We start from the raw sequence: 23,292 nt of genomic DNA on the forward strand, positions 1-23,292 counted from the left end.
GGAGTCGTCTTTGAAGTTTCCACGGGGCTTGTAAGTTAATAATTGAAATGCAGACCCATGCGCTGGACCACTATCCCCTCTCTTCCTCTTTCTTTATCATCCATCGTCAACGACGCAACTCGCATTATTTCGTTGCGGAAAATAAAGGGGGAACAACAAGCTTTTCTCCTTTACGTTTTCGTTTTTCGCTATAGCGCTTGTCGGAACGCGAAAGGAAATTTAAAGTATGCGCGCTTGAACCCCCCATGCGCATGTCTTTCTTTCGTCGACGACAAACCACAGACCAGACTTTCATTTTGGCGATACGCGTTTTATTTAATTTATACCTTTAAATCATTTTATATAGCTTTATTTCTTTATTGTTACCGCGCAAAATATCTGCACCGCAGAAAATTTCAGTGGGATTTTATTGTGCGATAATTGTTATAAATAATTTCTCTTCAAAACCTTTCTATTTTAGAAATCTGAAGCTTTATTTATTTATTTATTTATTTTTTTTTTTATAATTTTTTTTTGTATATATATATTTTTTTTTTCCAAATATATATGTTGAACCAGCGTTTAATACAAAGCCGATGGTAAACTACGTTCTCGCTTTTTTTACATTTTTATTTTGTATTTTTCTATACGTATAGCTTTGTGCAGCTGTTTTAATTGCATCTGTTGTTTTCCTATTGCCACGATGCCGTTATACTTCTGTAACGCCTTTGGCAAACCCTTTTTCCTTTTTATATCGTACAAAGAAAATGAAGAAAAATCGCTTTTAAGTTTCCAACAACGCACGGAAAACACCGACACTTTTTCATTTCTTAAGATTCATTAACTTACGGAGACAATGTATTCGCATTTTATTTTATTCGCGATTTATCCTTTGCGACGGATTTTGTTAATATTCGGACTGATTTATTTCACTCTTTTTCAAGCGCTGAATAAAGCTAGGTGTACATGATTACCGGAAAACTTTTTAGCTGTCTAAGATCAGTATAAATCTCAGAGATCATTGTAGAAACAGCATAGTGCAAATGAGAAAGAATGTTTTCAAGAAAAGAGAAAGAGAAAGGGATTTTTTTGGCGTTATCAAGGAAGTCATTTCGAATCCTGATTCCTAGGATCGACTGATCGAAAAATTCAAATTATTATCAAAAAACAACTGCTGAAAGTTAATCGCCTAAGTAAACGTACGTGTTTGAAAATGTATACAAAGTCGTAATCTTTGCAATTTGTTGCGCGGCAAGAGTGAAATTAACAAGTACTGCAAATATGCCGGGCACAACTAATTGGGCAATTTGCATATAATTATACTCATCCATCGAGAACGGCCGACCCGTGTGTATGTCCATCTCTCTCTCTGTATCTTTCTCTCGGTCTGTCGGATACACTTTTTAAAGCGAAACGAACAGCCCGTAAAACGTTTTCTGCCACGCTTCGGACCTTTGCGTTGTTTAAATTTCGATAGAACTATTTTAATTACCATATTTGATAATTGCCGTTTCATATTATAATCGTCGTTACATTATTAATATTACTGTAGTTACCGCTAATCGTTTGTTGCTGTTTTCGCGAGAGAGAGTAGATTATGCGTTTTATGTGCGATCGTGTTGATAAAGTGTACATTTTGATGCACACTTGTAAACTTTGCTGCATTGTTGAAAGACTCTTTGGACTAACGATTTTGAATCTGGATGGTGGTTATCGTTGACCGATGCACGGTGGAAAGAGTCGTGAAAGTCGAAAAATTAACTCGAATGCGAATGAGCTTGAACAACAGTCCTGCGTTAGGCGAGAGCATCGTATCGTATTGTATCGCATCGCATCGCATCACGTCACGTCACATCGCATCGAATCGTCAAGTTTCATTCTTGAGAGAACTCTATTCACCACCTTCTTTCCGCCATCGTGTATTTTCATTGTTTCTACGTTCGACTGCCAATACCGTAGTTCTTTTCGCCATTGTACTCGTGCCACCAGGCAGATATCTATTTCCGGTATTCCTGTGCTCTCTTTTCCTCTTTCTTTTTCACATTACGTTGACTTCAGTTCCGTTTAAGTCGATCGCTCACACCGAAAAGGCACTCGCAGGTGCGTGAGACACTCGTGAGAACTCGTCGTTCGTGTCTTCACGCTATGAGAATCGTTGTCGTCGTGTGTGTCGTCGAACTCCCAATCGAATCATCTTTATTCTTGCCCTCGTTCGCGAAAGTATAATGTGCTGCTTTGACTCGAGACGAGAATTACGCGCTGGCAACGTAATTACGCGACTCGATAAACTAGAAACTTTCTCAAGTAAACGCGTCGCGGCACTCGACTCGTTCGGACCAAGACAGAGAGAGAGAGAGAGAGAGAGAGAGAGAGAGAGAGAGAGAGAGAGAGAGAGAATCATCACGGAAAATCGCGTCTTCGTTAAGAGAACGGAAGAAAAGTCGGGTGACGATCGAGTCAACAACCTAGACCGAGTTGTGTTCCGCCCATTGTTTCCTTAGCTGTCGTCATGGAACGAACGATGTTTCAAAAGGAAGAGATTAACGTGTACCTACCCAACGTTAGAGTACCCAAGCTCCTTCTCCTCCTCCTCCTCCTCCTTCACCTCGTTCTCTTTCTTCTCTTCCTCTCCTCCTTCTTCTTTATCCTCCCTTTCTATACTTTACCGAGTCGAAGGTGCCGAGCTTTTTATTAAAGTCACGAACGCATATCGGTCTCGGCCGATGATGGAAGATTGTCTTGCGCGAATGATTGCCAAGGCTGCTTGCTCGTGTGCCGTTCTCGTGGTTCTTAACCGACATGAAAATACATCGTATCGAAGGAAGCCGATCGCTATCTTCACGCTTCATATGCCCTAATTGGGCGTTGTCGGACGACGTAATTAATTTGCGATCGGCAAAGTCGAGCGTCTAATGAGAGGATAGACGATGTCTTCCTCTCCATCTACTACCTTCTATCAGCTTGATGAGAATCCGTCTGCCGGCACGTCGAACGGTTCCTCTTAAATTACCCTCTTATTCCCTCCTCTCATTCCCTTATTCTCTTTTAGACTTAATTGAAAAGTCGCGTACGACTTCATTACGATAGCTTTCGATCGAGTCTAGTTCGAGATAACTTCGAGGTACTCGATCTTATTGAAGATAAAACTCAATTATAAACAGAGTAGTGTTCTTAAGACGGCCCAATCGAAACTTGCCAAATAATCCTTAATTTTGAAGTTGCTCAAAACTTCGATGAAATGTATCGGATCAGACGTCTTTACTATCAAAGAAAAGCGAATTGTCCTCGTCGTATAAACTATAGAGTCAAAGTATCCGCTAATGTCGAGGTGGAAAAAAGGAAAGAAGAAGAAAAAGAAGGAGGAGGAGGAGGAGGATCGTATCTGTTCGTGGGATCGAAACGAGTAGACATGCACCGGGTGTTCGGTGCACGGTACGCGGGACACGGAGAATGCGGTAATGACAGGAAAGCGCACAGTCGAACAACAGATATATATATATATATATATATATATATATATATATATATTTGTTATATATATACCCACGTTCATATATATAGATATATACCAACAATCATTGGGATAGGCTCCGAGAAAAGAGATTGCTAGGTGGTGCAAATCCTCCCCAGACCACCACCCCCCACCAACTCCACCCCATTTGGCGATCTTTTCGCTCTTTGTACCCGGGAGACTGGTTGCTGGTAGCGGGCGTTTTAAGCTCTCAAAGCCCTGTGTTTCGATGCATAGACATACACACACATATACTGACAGATACGGAACATATAGAAAAGATGGATAGGTGTGTGTCTCGTGTTCTGTGTCGTTCGTCGCGAGAAAGAGGGAGAGAGAGAGAGAGAGAGAGAGAGAGAGAGAGAGCCGATCGTGAAAGTTGCAACGACGAGCCGTTGAGGTCGGCCCCAGATCGATCCTTTCGAGACCTAAAGTGCAAACTCGTCGACACGATTTCCAAGCCAACTTCTTCTTCCTTCCACTCTTCTATTTTTTTTCTCGTTTCATCCAGCGTTAGCTAGCTAGCATTGCCCGTGCCATTTGTTTCGTTCCTTGCTGATACAAGCGCTTCGAGTTGATGGATCGGGACGCTTGAATATCGCCCGTCATCATATAACTCCGCTTCAATCATCGCGCTTCGCGTGTCAAAAGGACATTGTCGCGACGTAGAGTAGGAGTGATTTTAATGCAGTGACTGTTTGGTAGGTACCAAACGGCGAGCCTGAAGCTTTGTCGCGGTTATTTCAAAAATGCTGCTACTTCCCCCTGTTCCACTCGCGCGCCCGTCCGTCCGCGCCCGCCACAAGCTGAGCCAGCAAGCTATAATGTTTCGCGTATATCGCGCTTGTTGATGCCGCGACCAAGTATAACGTTTTATACGTATCACCTTTGTTCCTGTCTCTCCTTTCGTCTCTCTCTCTCCCTCTCTTTCTTTTTCTCTTTCTCTTTCGATCGTTTGGAAAGATTTATGAGTTTTCAAGTGTATATATGAACGAATGCGATGCTTTCGATTGTAAGGATTATTACATCATTCTCGAGCATGTCTCAAATTCTTTATGTATATATATATATATATATATATATATATATATATATATATATATATATATATATAATATATATTTTTTGCGAGTGGAAAGAAAAGTTTGCGGATTTTCTTATTCCCGTCGAAGGAAAGTACTATTGCGATTCGCTCGGTCAATCAGCCAGTGCCGAGGAGTAATAGCCTCAAGCGAAGCGCCTGAACGAGAGCAATTATCAACCGTTAATGATAATCGCCAAGCAGCAATTATCAAAGTTAATGATAATTATACAGAACGAATGGCGGCCACGCATCTTGCCTTTCTTGCTCGTTGGAAATTAGCGATACGCGTAAAAATCCCCAGGTACTCTTTAAGTGTTCGTTGCAAATTAGTATACCGATATTCTTTCTTTCAGTCCTTTCTAAAATCAAGAGAATTAAAATCCCGGGGAAAAAGAGAGAGAGAGAGAGAGAGAGAGAGAGAGAGAGAGAGAGAAAGCGATTCTAATAAACACTTTCTGAATAGGCAAAAAAAAGCAGAAAGAAATAAGAGAAAAATTATCGACGGTATTAAGGACGACATATATACAATAGTTACTCGTATACATACGAATGCACTCGTCATCCGATTGATAGTGATATAGAGATACTATAGGTCACATGCATATGGAGACTCGAATTCACATGGAATGGTGCACGGTGAACCGTGAATCACTTCCTACGCCCGAAGTCGATGCCTGCTTGATAGCCGACCGATACATCGCGTCAGCTTTGAAACAGAGTCGAGTTAATGAGATGTGCAGGAGGTACTCCACGCTAGTACGTAGCGCCATCAGCGTGTGCGTATGTACGTGTCTGTTGCTGCTAATGTATATAGGTATATGAAACGTTCGCGAGTCCTCTCTTCGTAGAAAAGTAGTGAGGAGATGTGTGCGCGAGCGCACCACGGCGGCGGCGGTGGCGGCGGCAGTGGTGGTCGACGAGCCTCGAGTTAGGTAGGTGACCGACCGTGGGGACGAGAGTGAAAGAGAGAGGAAGAGAGAAAGAAAGAGAGAAGTGAAGTGGGAGAATAGAAAGAGGGTAGAAGAGGAAGAGGAGGGACACGCGTCGGGGCCCCCGACGTATTGTAATTGCGGCCTGGCAGGCAGCTGAGTCCTCCACGCGTGGACGATTTCGCTCACTGGTCCGAAACGACGAACGATTCTAATCATCCTTTCCTAGCGTACTCTACGCACTTGTCTCTAAGTAAGTTTCTACTTTCTTTCAAAAGTATAAGAGATCACACGTGAAACGATAAAATATGTGTTTTGCGATCGATGCTGCTAAAGAAGAAATTACAAGTAATATAAATAAAGGGAATAATATTTTAAGGATAAATATATATGTGTATATATATATATATAGATATATTTAGATGCAGGAAGATAGAGTAGGAAAGAGAAAACCACCTTGCACGGGTGATCCTAATTGTCTGTGGAGCCAGGTGGGCCTTTGCCTCCCCTCTTTCCTGTCCGTTCATCAAACTGTCATTCGACGACGTCAGCGTTCACGAAGAAAGCCGAAGGCTGCTCCTTGAAAATCGAATTACCTGAGCCACCGCGATGTGATTAGACACGCATCGTTGAGAAGAAGAAAACGAAATTCTACCGTTTCGTGATATTATATCCGAAAGAAAAAAAAAAAGAGAAACGAGGAAGAAAAGCGAAAAGTGTAGAGAAAAAGAAGGAATATGACTAAGTATTGAGAGTCATCGGAAATGGGATAGACGGTAACAGCGATCGAGAGTACCAATGTGTATATATGTGGTATATCTATGTTACGTTTTAATCTCCATTAAATTGCATTCGTTGGTCGACAGCAAGTAGTCGTAATTTCCTGACGCGCAGAACGAAGACCATGAAAAAGGCCAGACGCCGTCACTTTTTTTTTTCTTTTCCTTTCTTTTCTTTTCTTATTTGATGGCATCACCAACGGCGTCGTCGGACGTTACCCCGGTCTTACCTTAGCTCCTTTCCATTCGTTACTTCCTTTCGATTATCTTCAGCGTTCGTCTCCTCTATTAATCAGTCCCGACAGTCGGTATTCGCTCTTAATTACGCCACCTCGAAACCTCACGCGCACGTAGATTGACCATAAAGATCACTCGGTGTTATACTCGATTCTTTCGATGGGACTTCTCTTACGAGTTAGGCGAGTAAGAGAAAGAATGGGGACGATAGTACAAAAGAAAAGAGGAACGGATATATATGGGTATTCGAAAGAGGATAATGGGAGTATATATTACCTTACCTTCGATCGACCATTAAAAGTCCGCCGACATTTTATATACACGGAAAATGATATTCAGCAACTTGTTTCGAGATTGAATTGAAAAACCAAATAAATAAAATAAAAAAAAAGAAAAAAAAAAGAAAAAAAATAAAAAAATAAAAAGAAAAACAAATAAAAATAATAAAATATTGAAATTTTCAACGCGTCATAGGATAAAACGAAATCCGAAACCGAAGAACAACACACGAGATCCTTTAATTTCGCTCTCTCTCTCTCTCTCTCTCGTCCAGAATGGTTCTCTTGGACATAAAGGAAACCTCGTTCAATACGTACACATCTATATACACCATAGTGACGTACACACGGATACAAGAAATATATACACGGTGACGTATGTGCGTTTTAGCTTCGTTGAAAAGACTGGCCCTGATTTAAGAGCCAAGACGGCTGACGGAATACCACAGATATTAGGGACGTTCGCTCGGCGAACGAAGCTATAGACAGTCATATCCGGCGGGCACCGGCAATTAATAACTCGCCAGAGCCTATTAATGCCATTGTTCAGAGACGCGTGACGAAAGTGCGAATGTGTTGGTCGTGACGGACGGAGTTTGCGTTTGAGTGAGCCTGTGAGGGTGAGATACTCATGGACAGGTGCTGCCACCTCGTGCTATGTACTTAATCGGAATACTGGATCTTGCCGATCGATTCGATCGCGCCACCCGGTGTGGGGAAGCACGCTATCTCTCTCTCTCTCTCTCTCTCTCTCTCTCTCTCTCTCTCTTTTACTCCTGTTCTCTCTTCTGGGTAGGATAAAACGAGATTTTAATCGACTTTCCATAGGCGCACACGCACAGCTGGAACGCTTTTCTCTCTCTCTCTCTTTCTCTCTCTCTATCAATCTATCTCTATCTATCTATCTATCTATCTATCTATCTATCTATCTATCTATCTATATATATATCTATCTATATATCTTTAGCTCCTCCTTGAATATTTATTTTTAAATATTTTTTTTTTTGTAAATTCGTGCATCGAATTTGTTTGTGTATGTCGACGCTTTAAGAAATAATTATGGCCATGTTTGGATACGTAGGAAATGATGGTGATGCTATCGGCAATCTATAAGTACGTTCATGTATATCTAAATATCGTTTAATAAATGCGAAGCACTCAGTAACGAAAGTAAACTCGCGTTACAGTTTGGTAAACGTCAGCAGAAAGTTCACGCACAGTCGGGAGTCTCCCCTCGTGGCTCTTCCTTCTCCTTGCCCTCCCAACTCCGGGTGGGACCTCATTACCTCGTTCGCGTTATGCTACCGGGCTACTACGACGATAGTCGATGCTATCGTATAGACTGTCTTTACGGTCATATCGTTGCTGGAGAAGAAAGAAAAAGATAGATAGATAGCTAGAGAAAGAGCGAGAGAGAGAGAAAGAGAGTAGGAAGAAAAGAGAGTAGAAGGAAAGTCGTTTTGAATGTTTAGCGCGTAGCTTGATAGATCGTTTCGTTTCGTTCCACGTTCCTCGATAGCGCAGCTCGTGGAAATCGGCAGGAAAGTAACGACCGGTCACCAAAGGAAAAAACTAATGTGATTGTACGTATAAGGTCCGGCAAAGCGCGCCCGTTCGTTTAACTTTATATCGTGTTATGCTAATACGTAGTGTACGCGATCATCGGTCTAATCGCCCGTATTTTCCAGCCTATCGCTCTATGTTTTTTCCTCGAGTTACGAGTTAAGTACGTGACACCGATAGTCGAACACCAAACGTAAAACCGGTTTCCTTTCGAGGCATCGACATCGGTCAAAAATAATTCCCCGAATCGTCTTTCCGTTCATATTCTGTTAGTTGATAACTAATTCCATAAGTGTCCCATAGTTTCATGACAAATAACATAGGTAAAATCTTGTCGACTAACTAAACACAACTCTCTTTGAGTTTCAAAAGTTTATCGTACGAAACGATCGATGCGTCGCATGACAATAAATATATACAAAACAATTTTATTATTCTCGAATGGTAAATCGCAAACGCGCACGATTCCTGGTCTTGTTTACTTGTATTGTTTACGCGTCACAGCTTATTCCGCATATTCACTCGCATTCGTAGTGTTCGTCCTCAGTATTTCGATAAACTTCGACCACGCTCGAACTTTCGATTTAATTTTCGTCACCTACCGAATCTCCCTCCATTCGATATAACTCAATGGGAATATTTGCGGAAACGCCTTACTGACAAACGACGACGAACGATGACGGGCGACGACTAGGTGAAAACAGTTTTCTCCGAGTTCGAAAAGATTCGTAACTCGGCGCGTTCGTGGCCCGATATCTGCCTTCCTTGAACATCTTGGAACTCGAAGATTCGCCCCTTTTCAGATGTTAATATAGCCGTGCACGGGCGAGTTCTTCCTCCTCTTCTTCCAAACTTCAGACGACCCGATTCTGTCTCGGGAGAAGTCGGATTTCCTCCTACTCCTTCTCCTACCCCTTTGAATCGTCCTCGATGTTCAATTCCACGAGGCACAATGCGCGGCCTAGAAAGTCCTTGGATTCGAATACTCCTAGAGACATTTCGCCTCGGTCCATGTAAACGTAATGATCCGTGAAAAGAGGGCTGAGAGGGAGAGAGGGTGAAAGGAGGGATAGGAAAGAGATAGAGAGACAGAGGGAGAGAGAGGGAGGGAAGTCGATATTGCGTATGTAAATCATAGCGGGAAGGTGTTAGATTTTTTTACGAGCGAGGGTGTCCGGGAGACCGGTTAAAATGGAAGCTCCTTCGAAACGGTCCCCTTTTGTGCGAAAGTATAAAGCAACGTACTACATACGTACATATATACATACATACATACATACATACATACATACATACTTTGTCCTTCAGATGATCGTGAGACTGGTTTCTCTCTTTCTGTTCGTTCACGAATCGAATGATTCCAAGCGTGACTCTCGTTCTATAGATATTTTCAATGCGATAACGTCCAGCATAGAGAGAACATTGTCCATCTGTCTCTTGATTCTTAATATTTCTTATCCGGTCATTATAAAGGAGATAACTGATCGTACCTGTTTATGTGTCACATCGAACGTTAACTCATAGTTGGAACACACAAATTCGACTTAAGGCTTAGGAAGAAAAAGAAGAAAGGAAAATGGAAGAAAAGGTAGAAGAAGATGAAGAAGAGAAATCATCCCTAGAAGAGGGACAATATTCGCGTCGTCGTATAGATAGTCGCATTTACGGATCGCAGGCAGATTAATAGCCCGTAGAAGAAACGAAACGTCGCGGCTTCCGAATCAAGATCGTAAAATCCCCGGCTTCCGTTCACACCGAACCGAACGGTCGTCCGAACTCGCATTCTATCTCCCTCTCCTCTTACTCTTTCCTCCCCGATGCGAAGGAACCAATAAATCTGGATCCGGTCGTCCGGATCATGCGTGCAGCTACTAAGGCGCTTACGCGTACTCTCTTTCTCTCTCTTCCTCCCTCCCTCCCTCCATCTTCCTCTCTCATTCCACTTCTTCTTGTGGTACAGTTCCCATCGACATTCTCCTTTTCTCGAGGGCCACCACCCCGCTATTCGGTCTGCAACAAAACTCAAATCTAACTTATTTACATATCTCCGGCGATGTCGGTGAATTACCATATTCACGTGTATATATCGCCTATACACATGGTGAGGAAGACGAGAGAAAAAGAGAGAGAGAGAGAGAGCCAGAAGGGGAGATAGATAGAAAGTGTATGCGCACGCATACGTGCCGACGCATATGGATAGTAAAGAGACGAACTCCTCGACTCTCCTAGAAGGGATATAGGTGCTCGATAAAACAGCTCTCTCACTCTCTCTTTTTCTCTACCACCCCTTCTTTCGTTTTCCTATGATTTTCCGTCTCTTACTACTCTCTTTCTCACTTTCTCTCGAGAAGGTGCTGTGCACCTCGTGCGTAGCGAAAGGAAGATCATATGACACACATATGCAGAAGAAGCGCATCGCTTGCATGGAATATATAAAAAAAAAAGATGAAGGAGATAGATAGAGATACGTATGTGTTAACATATGTATACGTGAGTTTGTACTTTTATATGTATACGTGTGCATATGTGTATGTATATATATATATATATACATATATACATATATGTATGCATGTGCGCGGACGAGAAAAGAGGACGAGCAAGGAAACGCGTTTACGGCCGGTTTACCTCTCCTTTATTGGGCCAGGTGAAGAGAGGGCCAGCCCAAGGTCGAACCCGTTTCCTCTCTGTCTTTCGATCGTTACGAAGGGTTTGCGGATCGATGAGCTCGGATTAGCATTGCGCCACGTTTAATGTCTGCATATCTTAAGAATCGCACGGACGGTGCAAGAGAGAAAGGGGAGAACACACCTCGTCTTGAAGTTTTTCCTGTGTGAACCGATTTCGATTCGTCTCGGCGAGCAGACACAGATCGTCGTCGATGATGGAATATTTTCAACCCTTTTCTCCCCTATAAAGATAATTCGCCTGCAAGGAAGCTAACCGATCGATCGAGTCGGATAGAGTTTGTTTCTTGAAAATAATCTCTAACGTCGACGTCGAGATATTTATTTCGTCCCAGGAAGATATATATATATATATATATATATATATATATATATATAAACGTAGGCGTTACGAAATTTCTATTCTTCTCATTGGAACGATTTGATAGGGCTTAACCCGAAAAATCTGAAATGTTTGAGCCACGTCAAAGGAGTATATCCTTTCATAGTAAGAATAAATTCTTACCTTTTCCGATCGATTTCGATATCAAGCTTCAATCTTAGAATTTTTTTTTTCCTTTTTTTCTTTTCTTTTTTTTTTTCTTTTCTTTTTTTTTTTTTTTTTTTTTTTTTGAAGGAAGGTCAAAGAGGATACCTAAATGGAATATGGGTTGTAGATCAAAGTCAAGCGTATAACGTCGAGTATTTGGGCCACTTTTCGATCCGCCACCCCCTTACGTATCGCCTCCGTCAATGGGGAAAAAAAATCAAGATAGGAGAAAAGTCGGTCGAACGGACAGGTAGTACAGAAAACAAGTCGTCGTCGTCGTCGTCGTCGTCTATTGTCCGAAGCAAGAAAGAGTGAAAGGTAGGGGGTAGAAAAAGAGATCGAAAAAAAAAAAAAGAAAAGAGGAACGAACGAATGAAAGAACGAAAGAAAGAAAGAAAGGACAGCTTCTATATTGGTGGAAAAGAAGTTACGTGTGTCGTGTACGGAAAATGATACCCATTCGGTCTTTCATCTAGTAGTAGTTCTTCCTGCGTCCGCACAGGGTGTCCTAGAATTGGAAACACGAGACGCACGCGGCCGAGGATGAGTGCAACAAAGAGCACACAGGTAGAAACACTCTTGACAAGGAAAGCCTTCGATCGGTTACCATTTTTCCTCGTCGAAAAAAGAAAAAGAAAAGAAGAAGAAGATGAAATAATCTATGTTGAGAATGTTCTATCGATCGTACTATATCAAAAGTTAGTCCGTTATCTAAGAAAAATGATAAAATTCCGAACGATGATTTATCATTCCATCGATAGATATATGAAAAGTTAATCCGGAAATACTCGTACAAATGTGTCTAGATAAACGATGCGCGATGAATAATATATATAAAAACAAAAAAAAAAAAGAAAAAGAAAAAGAAAAAAAGGAAAGACAAAAAAGATAGAGAGCGAAAGAGATAGGAATCATCGAGTAGTAGCTAGCTAGGTAGCTAGCCAGCTAGCTAAAACGGGTGACATCGTTTTCAGGTGGAGCGAGAGCTCTTCTCCACTCGAGATTCAAAATCCCAGACTGTGGTGGTGGTGGCTGCGACCGGAGAAAAGAGAATGAAAATACATTAGGATTTCCACAAAGGGAAAAAGTGGCATTATATCTCGGTATGAACTTACGAGAGGGAGAGAGAGAGAGAGAGAGAGAGAGAGAGAGAGAGAGAGAGAATGAAAAAGAAAAAGAAATAGAGAAAGAGTAGAGAAAGATAGAGAGAGGGTACAAAGGCATTAGCAGCATTTTGCTCCCTTGATATATTATTCCTCTTTCGAGGACTTTTTCTTCTTCTACTTCTTTCCAGCCGTCGTGTCTATACCCTTTCAATAAATAGATACGACGTTCTAGACCGATGAAGGGCCCCCTTTTTTCTTTCCCGTGCAAGAAGGCGAAAGAGATAGAAAGAAGAAGAGAGAGAGAGAGAGAGAAAGAAAGAAAGAGTTAGCGCACGCTCACGGACGATGCAAATTTTCTTCGTATGCAAATCAAAAACGGGGAGCTATGCAAATAGCCACTGGGACACATGTGAGTGCGCGCTCGCGCACGCTCGTCTTTCCGAAACCCTTTTTCCCGGCCCACCGCTTCGAGCGGGCCCCGAAGATGATCGGGAACGCGGCCTCCCCGAATTTGCATATCTTGGATATTTCCTCTCATTGTATATTGGCGAACCATTGTAACAAGAAACGTGGGTTCTCTCTCTCTCTCTCTCTCTCTCTTTTCTTGCGTACGCAAGAGTAAACGAAAGAAAGAGAGAGAGAGAAAGAGAAAGAAAAAAGAGGATGGGACACGAAGAGAATTCTTTTCTGCTTTTCACGGTCGATCGTTGATCCGAACCATTAATCCGAATATCTACTTTGAATCAAACCCACTGCCAAGAATTGACAGATAACCTCGAGTGTTGTTCCCAGGATCTTCTTTCGAAGTCTGAGAATGATGGGGTTCGTCTTTCGATTTCCGGACTGTTTAAAACGTTCGAATTGTAACCATCAGTGTCGTTAATCCAGTCCAGATGAAAGAAAGAAATTTTTTTTTTGTTTTTCTCTCTTTTTATATTCCTAATAATCGTCAAGGCTAAAGTCAATGAATCGTCTATGAACTTCATACGCTCGTAGTCCGCAAGCTCCGGAGAGACGTAATTAAAAAGATAAAAGTTCACGATCGTGAGAAGCAAAAGGGATATTTTAGCATATCGAAATGACAACATAATAATCGAAGGCGTATCAAAACGAACGGGGCAGACGTACCGTGGAATATCATTATACAATACGTATCGTGTACGATTCGGAGACGTCATTGTCTGAAACCAGTTCGCGCTTGTACTCCTTTGCATACCCGCTCCCTTCACGAATCGTAATTATTGGCCCGCGCGCATTGATTATTAAACAGCTTATTATATGGCAAGTCTCAAGGTTTTACTTTTCTTAACCGTGATCTCTTCCATCCTGTCACCGAAAGAAAGGTCTGCGTTACGATTTTCTTTAACAAAGAACGAACCCCACCTCGTATAAAATCCCTCGCCTTTTCTTTGATTTAGCATGTATTATTTATATTATCGGACGGTAACATCGGATTAATTTAATAACGATTTCAATCATTAGCATTTTTCTATTAATGCAAATATCGTCCTCTTTAGATAAACGAGTTTCTCATTCTTTCCTTCTCTATCTCGTTCTCTCTCTTTCTCTCTCTCTCTCTCTCTTTCTCTTTCTCTCTTGTTAAAGTGTGAGAACTTGGAAGATCGCATATAGGTTTTATATTTAAATAACCAACGATATCAGGTAGCCGCAACCTCGTTAAGACTAGGAAACATTTTCATATCTTCGATTCGAGTTCCATACCTTCGAAACATTTTCTGTACGGGAAACAATTCTGGTCGCCAACGCTGGATTGGCGACGTTCAACGTTGCTCGCTCGGCCGCGATCGTTTTGCAATGTTGCTGAAATAATTGCACGAAAATGGTTCTGCGAGAGTGGTGCACGAGAGAGAGAGAAAGAGAGAGTGAGAGAGAGAGAGCTGCTGCGATGGTGTGCGCCCGGGTGCGGGAGAGATGAATGCTAAATTCCTCTTTGCTCTGAATTAATCTCAGCCGGAATGTGACTCCCACACTCGGCTATACCCTATTGCCCCCCGTGTACGCGTTCGCCATGCTGGACTTTCATCACGAATGGCTTCCAGGAGGGATGCAATCGTCTGCATCGTCGACTAGAGAGAGAAAGAGTTTATATATATATATATATATATGTGTGTGTGTGTATATATATATAAATGTGCATATGTGAAAGAAAGAGAGAGAGAGAGATAGTCTATGGCCAACTGTACTATGCATTCATAGCTAGATTCGTTTTACTATATACATTACTTTACTTTACTTTATAGCGAGTCTTTTGTTGAAGTCTCTTCTCATTCATTTTTGTCTTTTATCTCGAGTTCTCTTCAACTTCGATCGGTTCTCCTTCGTATTTTCCCTTTTCCCCCATGATCCTCCTGTCTTCGCTCTCTCCCTCCCCCTGCCCCTGCCTCCTCCTCTCCCACAATCCCACTCCGATCCGATTGTATAACGATTGTATAACTCATCGGCGCGGAACAACCAAGCGTTTGTAATTACTTGGACTTTATGTAACGCGATACTTATAACCGGTAGTGTCGTTTCGGCAAGACGACTCTAGCGATTCTTTCCTTTTTTTTTTTTTGTTTTTTTATTTTTCCTTTTCTTTTCTCTTCTTTCTTTCTTTTTCTGTTCGAAAATACCGATTCGATTTTCTAAGTAACATTAATGATGTATTTCTAGACGCAGGTGGCATTAGAAACTCAGGGCGGGGTGGAGGTGAGATGGGGGGTCCGGCCCCCACAACGTAATACCGTTAATTATGCAGGGAGAATCAAATTTAACATCGAGATGTAGACCCATGCCGAGGAATCTTAATGACAATTGGCGAATGCTCGCCAATTGGATGTTCTCTCTCTCTCTCTCTCTCTCTCTCCTTCCCTCCCCCTCTCTCTCACTCTCTCTCTCTCTCTCTCTCTCTCTTTCTCTCACTCTCTATTTGTCTCTTGTATATACATTCGCACATACCGTTCCGTAGTCGTTGCATATATTTTCGGACCGAGCTAGGCCACAGCATCGCACATGTCGGATGCTAATACGATATTTCGGATAACAATCCAAGCTATGTTTATTAATAGGCGAGCAGAGTTTCTTTCCCATAGAATCGGACGACGTGAAACCGGCTAGACGAGTTTTAAACCCTACGAAAGGTAGAATGAAAGAAAAGAAGAGAATATCTCGTGAAATTAGAAGCAGAAGACTTTTCGTCTACTTCCCCCATATGTATGTATGCATGTATGTATGATGTATGTATGGCTACGATTAAATTGTAATAACCGTTCTCTCTTTACTTTTTCTCCATTTTTTGATAATTTTTCATAGTCCGTCAAGTTTTGGAAAAATGTTTATATTCGTCGAACGTACAAAGTTTTCTTCCGCCTTCCATAAAATGATTTTCTAAACGTATGGAAATTAAATGCCACCTTTAAGAAAGGTCTTAATTAATCCTCGGAGAAGACGTCCATTGCGAATTGCCTCTTGCCGCACCGAGCAATTAGGTAAAATTATAACGTTCACGTTGCACAATAAAGTAGAACGGTCGTCCTCGGAAGAAGATGAAGAAGACGAAGACGAAAAAGAAGAAGGATGAACGACAAAGGAAGAAGCCGTAGGACGATTGTCTCTTCGTTCCAAGTAGTAAATGGTTGCACTAATCTAATTATCGTAATTGGAATTTTACGTGAAAAAAAAGTTTTCTTTTCTTTCTTCCTTTTCTTTTTTTTTTTTTTTTTTTCCTTTCAAAAGTCATAAATTACACATAAATTCTGATTAAAAATTTGTTTGATATACCGAACAATATTTAGTCACGCTCGGAGAAATGCCGAAACGCAAGAGTTCCTGTTTCCAATTTCCCATATCGGTCAAGCATATCGCGAAATTTCGTCGAATTGTTTCAGGAAATCTAAACACGATTGCGTGCTTCTTGTGCGTCCGATGATGTTTGTTATACGCACGATAAATATACATATATGTCTCTGTATATATATATATAAATATATATCTGCGATACGTCATTGAGAAAAATGTGAAAGATCATTTCGCTGCGTTTGCGCTTTGTGAATAATTTGAATTAATTAAAAAAATTAAATTCATTAAAAAAAAAAAAAAAAACAAAAAAAAAAAAAGAAAAAAAAATAAATTTAATTTAGATTAATTTATTATTATTCTCAGATTTTACATTAATAAATATCTTTTTCAATGCAGTTCTTTGTCGTAAAGGAGGAAGTAAATCTCCGTTCAAAAAAAGAAAGAAAAAAAAAAGAAGAGAGAGAGATAAGGATCGATCGATCGAAAGAACGAGGATCGTTATTGAATTACGTACGATCCATTGAGATGAGTCATCGACCAAACGTAACCGAACGATCATAATAAAGAGTTTAGAACTCTTGGGGTGGAATGAGAAAAGATATACGAGTGTAACATTCTCGTTTATTGTTATGTGTACTACGCGACGATTAGTTTGAATTCCGAGAAATATAGTGCGCTATCACGCGCAATCGTCTATTCCCTGTAGGAGAGTAGTAGCTCCGCGACACAACTCAGGAGTCCTGGTGTGTGCCACCAGCCAGAGAGTGTTGAGTATCGCCACGTACGTTGAAATACGATCTCGTGGACGTTCCGTTCCTGGCCTACATCGGCACTCATTATGTGATCGAAACTAAGCGTGCAGACCGCGTCGCGCGTCGGAAACAACGGGAAACAATAGGTCACGCCGAGATGCACGAACGTGGACGACGCGCGGAAGATCTCCCTGAACGTTCTCCTTCGTTCCACATCTCGCGGCTAACGATATCTCAAACGAGAATTCTCTTACGTTTCTATTATTATTATTATCCTTACATTTTTTTCTTCTTCTATTTTTATTTATTTTATTTCTCTCTATCTCTCTCTCTCTCTCTCTCTCTCTCTCTCTCTCTCTCTCTCTCTCTCTCTCTCTCTCTCTCTCTCTCTCTCTGTCTGTCTCTCTTTATCACTCTATTAGAGCGTAAAAGGACCGAGAAAGATCTTTCTCGTTTGTATTAATCGTGTAAAGTTTTACGTGCTAATTAACGCCATCATATCGATTATCTCGAAAGAATCGTTTTATTTGATAAAGAAACTAAAGAGAAAGAAGAGAGAACATCGTCGTTACGGTCATTTAAGGGCTTACGTTACTACTATACACGATCCGTTTGTGTCTATGTTCTTAGAGAAGAAGGTAATGTACTACTACAATAGATGTTGTTCATGTCCAACGGAAAGAAACAAGATCTTGTTTCGTGAGATCCTAAGAATTACGCTCGCGTGGCATCGAGTCGCAAAAATAAGTTTAAAGCAGTCGTAATCCCCGTTCGAGTCTCGTATTTCTTTCATAATTGAATATAGAAGTTTTCTAGGATAGGTTTAAAAAGTGAGTTACGTGAATGAAGTATGAGAGAAGAAAAGGAGGGGGGAGGATATATCATATTTAATTATGATAGAGAGACATTGGTAATTATCGCGAATCGTCGTTTTTCTTTCTCTTATCTAATTGAGATTTCAAAGTAGAAATCGTTATCGATGTGAGATAACGCGCGATATCGTAAAAAATAAAGTCCGCTCGTACAAAATTTCTTCATAATCGTTGCGTAATTTAACGAAGGAAATTTTTGACAGTATCGGAGCGAGAATATATGTTATATATATTGTGTGACGAAAGAACGAAAACTCGTTTACGGCACGTCGCATATGCAAACACGTAAACTCGATTAAAGACAATTGACGCTATCAATATAATTTCAAAAGAGTTGCAACATCTCCGAAAACAATGAAACATGGAGTTGTGTTATTACCATTCTTACAAGAGAAGAAACGTATACAGATGTATACGTATAAACTTTTGTGAACGTATCTACAACACCGAAGATACTCGATAAAGAGATATCTTTCGAAATCACGTAAAATCATTTGTTTGACTTTTTTTATTTCTTTCCTTTCTTACTTTTTTCTTCCTCTTCTTCTTTTTTTAATTTTATTCTTTTTCTTTCTTTCTTTCTTTCTTTCTCGAAAGAAATAACAAAGAATACAATTTATATAGTCGGTGGCAGTGCCCTCTCGTCTCTGTCTCTACGTTGTCGTCTGTAGTTCCTCGTAGAACGAGTTGCGAAAGTGCCTATACTACTTTCCAAGGGAGGATGAGAAACGAGTAAAGATAAGGGTGGAAAAACGTCGAGTTGTGTGACCGTCGAGAAACGCGTCGAGCGCCGCCGCCGCCGCCACCACTACCGCTACCGCCGCCGCCGCCGCCGCCGTCGCCGCCGCCGCCGCTCTTGAGAAACGTCGATGGTGGGGAAATATTGGACGGAGGGGTTAGAACCTGCGCCTAACTTCACCCTTTCCCGGCGCATGCTCCTGCACCCCTTTTCCCACCCTTGTCTCCGAGGTTTGACTCCCGATATGATCGGAAAGAAGAACCGGTGCTGGAGAGCCCGAGTAAGAGAACGAACGAGTGTGTGAGAAGGAGAAAGAGAAAGAGACAGAGAGAGAGGGAGAGGGAGAGGGAGTGACAAAAAGTGCCTCTACCACCACCAACTGACTCCTTCCACCCTACCTCCCTCCACTCCTTTCCCATCCACCTTTCGCCAGACGAACCGGACACGTCCTTTGAGATACGACTTCGGGGACTCGTAAATGATCTTGTACGACGTGCGACTATTCGAACGTGGACGTTCTATAGTTGTTTCGTACTAACTAAATGCGAACCATTGTCTGCTGTCTTCTTCTTCTTCTTCTTCTTCCTCCTCCTCCTCCTCCTCCTCCTTTTCTCTTCTGCGTTTCTTATCGTAGGGAATTATTTCGTTGGGAAACTTTCGAGTATCATCAAATGAAAACTTATTAATACACCAGTATCATTGTTAACTGATAAAAATTGAAGATCTATTTCAGTCGACTTTCTTATCGTATTTGGGATAAGAACCAATTTCGTGATTTCAAGACACGAAGGATAATTACTCTTATCTCGGATAATTCGTATATCGCTAAACAAGATTAACATTATATATAATATTTTGATGGAAAGCAGTACCAATTTTAAATCTATCAATAAATAAAGTCGATATAGATTTTTATTTATTCTCGTTCCAAGTTATAATGGAAATTTGAAAAAAATCAAATTCGAGATATGACATCATTAATTCGATCATAGAGATTCTTCGAAGGAAATAAATAATGGGGAAAAAAAAAAAAAAAAGAAAAAAAAAGGAAAGGAACTAGAAGATGAGTTCAGAAGAAAAATCATATATTATTTCTTTCGATTAATGCAAGATAATTGGATAAAACTCATTGGGATATCGTCGATCAATAATCCAAAATTTTCATGCGATTAAAAAAGAGAAGGAAAAAGATCTGGTGTTGTGCATTGAATTCGTCTATTTAAAATTTCACGAACGCGTATATCTCCGATGGCGGGAACCCTTCTTTCCGATCAGCCCGTTGAAGTCACCGATATTTCCGATACCTGATATACACGGTGCGCACCATCCCCCGACGTAGCGCGTTCCATGTCCTCGTGGTCGAAGAGAGATAGTAGGGGTGGTGGAGAGAACGGTGGAGGGGTAGTCACCCTCGCGTTCCATCGGCCAGGTTTCAGCGTTTTACCGTGAAGAGGCGCCACCGTACGGCCTGCGCCGTAGCTGTCCCTCGTCGCCAGCCTGATAAACTTTAGTCCTAATTCGATACCCATAAGAGATCAAATTTTGTTCATTCCTCGTTTGTTTTATCTCACCGTGAAATGATATAACATTGAAAAAGAAATAAGGAATGAACGTTAATTGGAAGAAAATAGTCGAATGGATAAAAATAGTTAAGAAGAGCGTGGAAACATTCTACGAACGTGGGACAATAGTTTCGACGGGGTAGAAAAGTGCGTGGCTGGAGGGATGACTGTGAGGGCTGCAGGAGCCGAGCGTTCGAGTTAGTCTCGGGCAGAACACAGGCCCAGTAGGATCATCGTTCACGCAGACGGGACGAACGGTGGAGAGTGCGGTGCGTGGATGGAAAGAGAGGACGACAGAAGGACGGAAGAAAGTCGACGTGAACTAACACGGCTACTATTGTCACTACCACTACCAACAAAATCACCACCGACAACACCATCATCATTATCACGACCATCATCATCATCAAGAACATCACCACCACTACTACCACTACCACCAACAACAACAACACCACCACCACCACCACCACCACCACCACCACCACCACCAGCACCACTACCGTCATCATCATCATCAAAACGATTATCGGCGAGAGTAGTAGTATCGGTAGTACTAGTGGCACGAGACGAGAGGACGACGCGATATACTCGGCGGTCCATTCTTTTTCACGCGAAACCGCTCTCGGAAGAAAGAAGAAGAAGAAGAAAGAAAAGACGACGAGGACGACGAGGACGACGAGGATAACGTCGAGAACAGAGACGAGTCAGGCAGGAGCGTGCTGCTACCGAGCACACGTACGCGCGAGTACTCTCGACCTACAACCCCACCCCCCCCGCCTCCCTCCTGTCTCCTCGTGCGCGCTCTCTCCTCTTTCTCCTCCTCCTCCTCCTCCTTCTCCTCCTCTTCTTCTTCTTCCTCCTGCTTCTCTTCTTCTTCATCATCATCGTCATCTTCTTTTTTTTCTTCTTTTACCTTCTCCTCATCCACCTCCATTTCGTTCCTCCTCCACTTCGGTCCTTCTTCTCAACTTCCTCTTCTCCGCTACTTCGTACTGCTGAGTTTCGTCGGATGCACCAACGAGTCCGGAACTTTCTCGTGGAAGGCCGATCATCTCTAACATGGAAGACTACTAACTAGGGAGTCCGAAGAAAAGGGTGGAGAAGAAAAATACGATAAGAAGAAAAGTGCATCGCGTCAAGGTGATTGTCTCCAAGATTTGTGCTTGTGCCAATGTGATATATATGTATGTATGTATGTACGTATATATATATATATATATAAGTGTATAGGTACCTCTCTCTATATATATATATATATATGTATGTATGCATATAGATCGTTATCAGTGACGGAAAAAAAAGTTTCTCTTTGAGATGCACTTCGTATACACGAATGTAAGCAGCTCGTGTCGAACGCGAATAAGTATCGGGAATCGCTTGGTGGATGGAGGCTAACTCGCGGGAATGACCTTGGGGGATTTTACGAGGGGAGATCGTTGACGCGTACTGAGAGAAACGGGGAAAGAGAATGAAAGAGAGAGAAAGAGTGATAGATAGAGAGAAAGAGAGATAGGGAGACAGGTTCGTCCAACAAACGTTGAATTCTTGCTTGATTTTATTATTTATTTTTCATTAAATAAAATAATATATAGGTATATATGTATATATATATATATATATGTAATATATAAATGTATTTGCAAGGATGAGCACGTGCAAGGGTTAAGAAAGATTATCTAAAAGTCGGAACGCGAACGTGACGGTACAACGGATTCATGATCGTTGTCGTCGACGAAAGACGTACTTTCTTTATCGCGAACGGTCAACCAACTTACCTCGTGGCATCGTAATGGAGCGATGGAGAGAAATCGCTAAGTACTCCGAGTAGAAGAGAACTCGAGACTCTCTGTGATAGCGTCTAGCTGACTGGCATATAATCCCGAGTGAGAAGAAACTCGGACGGGTTAGTTTGCGTTTTCGAAAAGGAAAACGCGAGCGTCGTGAATCTTTACAACTTCTTCTTGAATTCTTCTTAAGCTATCCTATTTCTATCGCATTGAGAATGTTTCGTTTTTTTTTTTTTTTTTTTTTTTTCTTTCCAGAATAATTGCGTTGTTATCAATTTGGACGACATATTAAAGTCATTTTTATTTTATCTTTTTTACATTTATTTTTCCTTCTTCTTTAATAAAAATATTAAAAATTGCTAATCTCGCAGTGTGGATAGCTCCGAAAATGGGGGAGAATGATTCGTTTCTTTTCTTTTTTCTTTCTTCCGGTTTTTTTCTTTCTTTCTTTTTTTCTTTTTTTTTTTTTGTTGAATTCTTCTTGGAATATTACGGAGATCAAGTTCACAATTGTTCTCCGACGTTTCTCGAATGGTCAAATCTCTCTTGGATATCTTATCCGGAGTAAGAAAAATTCGCTTACAGTTCGTTCGACAATATCCGACAGACAAGACGAAGACGACTAGGACGACGACGACGACGATGTTCTCGTGTCGCCTCCTTCGAGTTCGAAGGAGAAACGTGTCGCTGAATGTCCCTGAGCGCGGCTCTTGAACTTACCGGCTCTCTTAAACAGTACACGAGTAGAAGGCGCATCTTTCGTGCGCGCAAAAGATATTGTTACAATCGCATCAGTAGGATAAAGAGGATAGAGAGAGAGAGAGAGAGAAATAGAGAGGAAAGAAGGGTGGGAAGGGAAAATGCACGAAGGGAATCGCGTTGCTTTACGAGGACGGGAAGGGAAGTGGAGGAAGACGTAAAAAGAGTGTGAGTGAGATAGAAAAAGAAAGAAAGAAAGAAAGAAAGAAAGAAAGAGAGAAAGAGAAGGGAGTCCTTTATCATCGTACGGTATATTGAGTAGCGTGCGACCGCTCGAAGAAAGTGAGTCTCTGTGCTGCGAGCAGCGAAATTCCGCGACGAAGACGTTCAAGTCGGAT

The 23,292-nt window shown here is 41.5% G+C and overlaps 1 protein-coding gene across 4 annotated transcripts in view; it reads left to right on the forward strand.

Annotated features, from left to right (window-relative positions):
- The first annotated feature begins 21,411 nt into the window (after positions 1-21,411).
- The window catches only part of LOC124429881 (homeobox protein cut-like), a 141,493-nt gene continuing 139,612 nt past the window's right edge, over positions 21,412-23,292 (forward strand). For all 4 annotated transcript variants that reach the window (XM_046975681.1, XM_046975683.1, XM_046975684.1 and 1 more), the window contains exon 1: positions 21,412-21,548. The gene's annotated coding sequence lies outside the window, so the exon portion shown is untranslated. The remainder of the gene's footprint in view (positions 21,549-23,292) is intronic.

This window comes from Vespa crabro, chromosome 16, assembly GCF_910589235.1.
Source record: "Vespa crabro chromosome 16, iyVesCrab1.2, whole genome shotgun sequence".
Classification (NCBI taxonomy): Eukaryota; Metazoa; Arthropoda; class Insecta; order Hymenoptera; family Vespidae; genus Vespa; species Vespa crabro.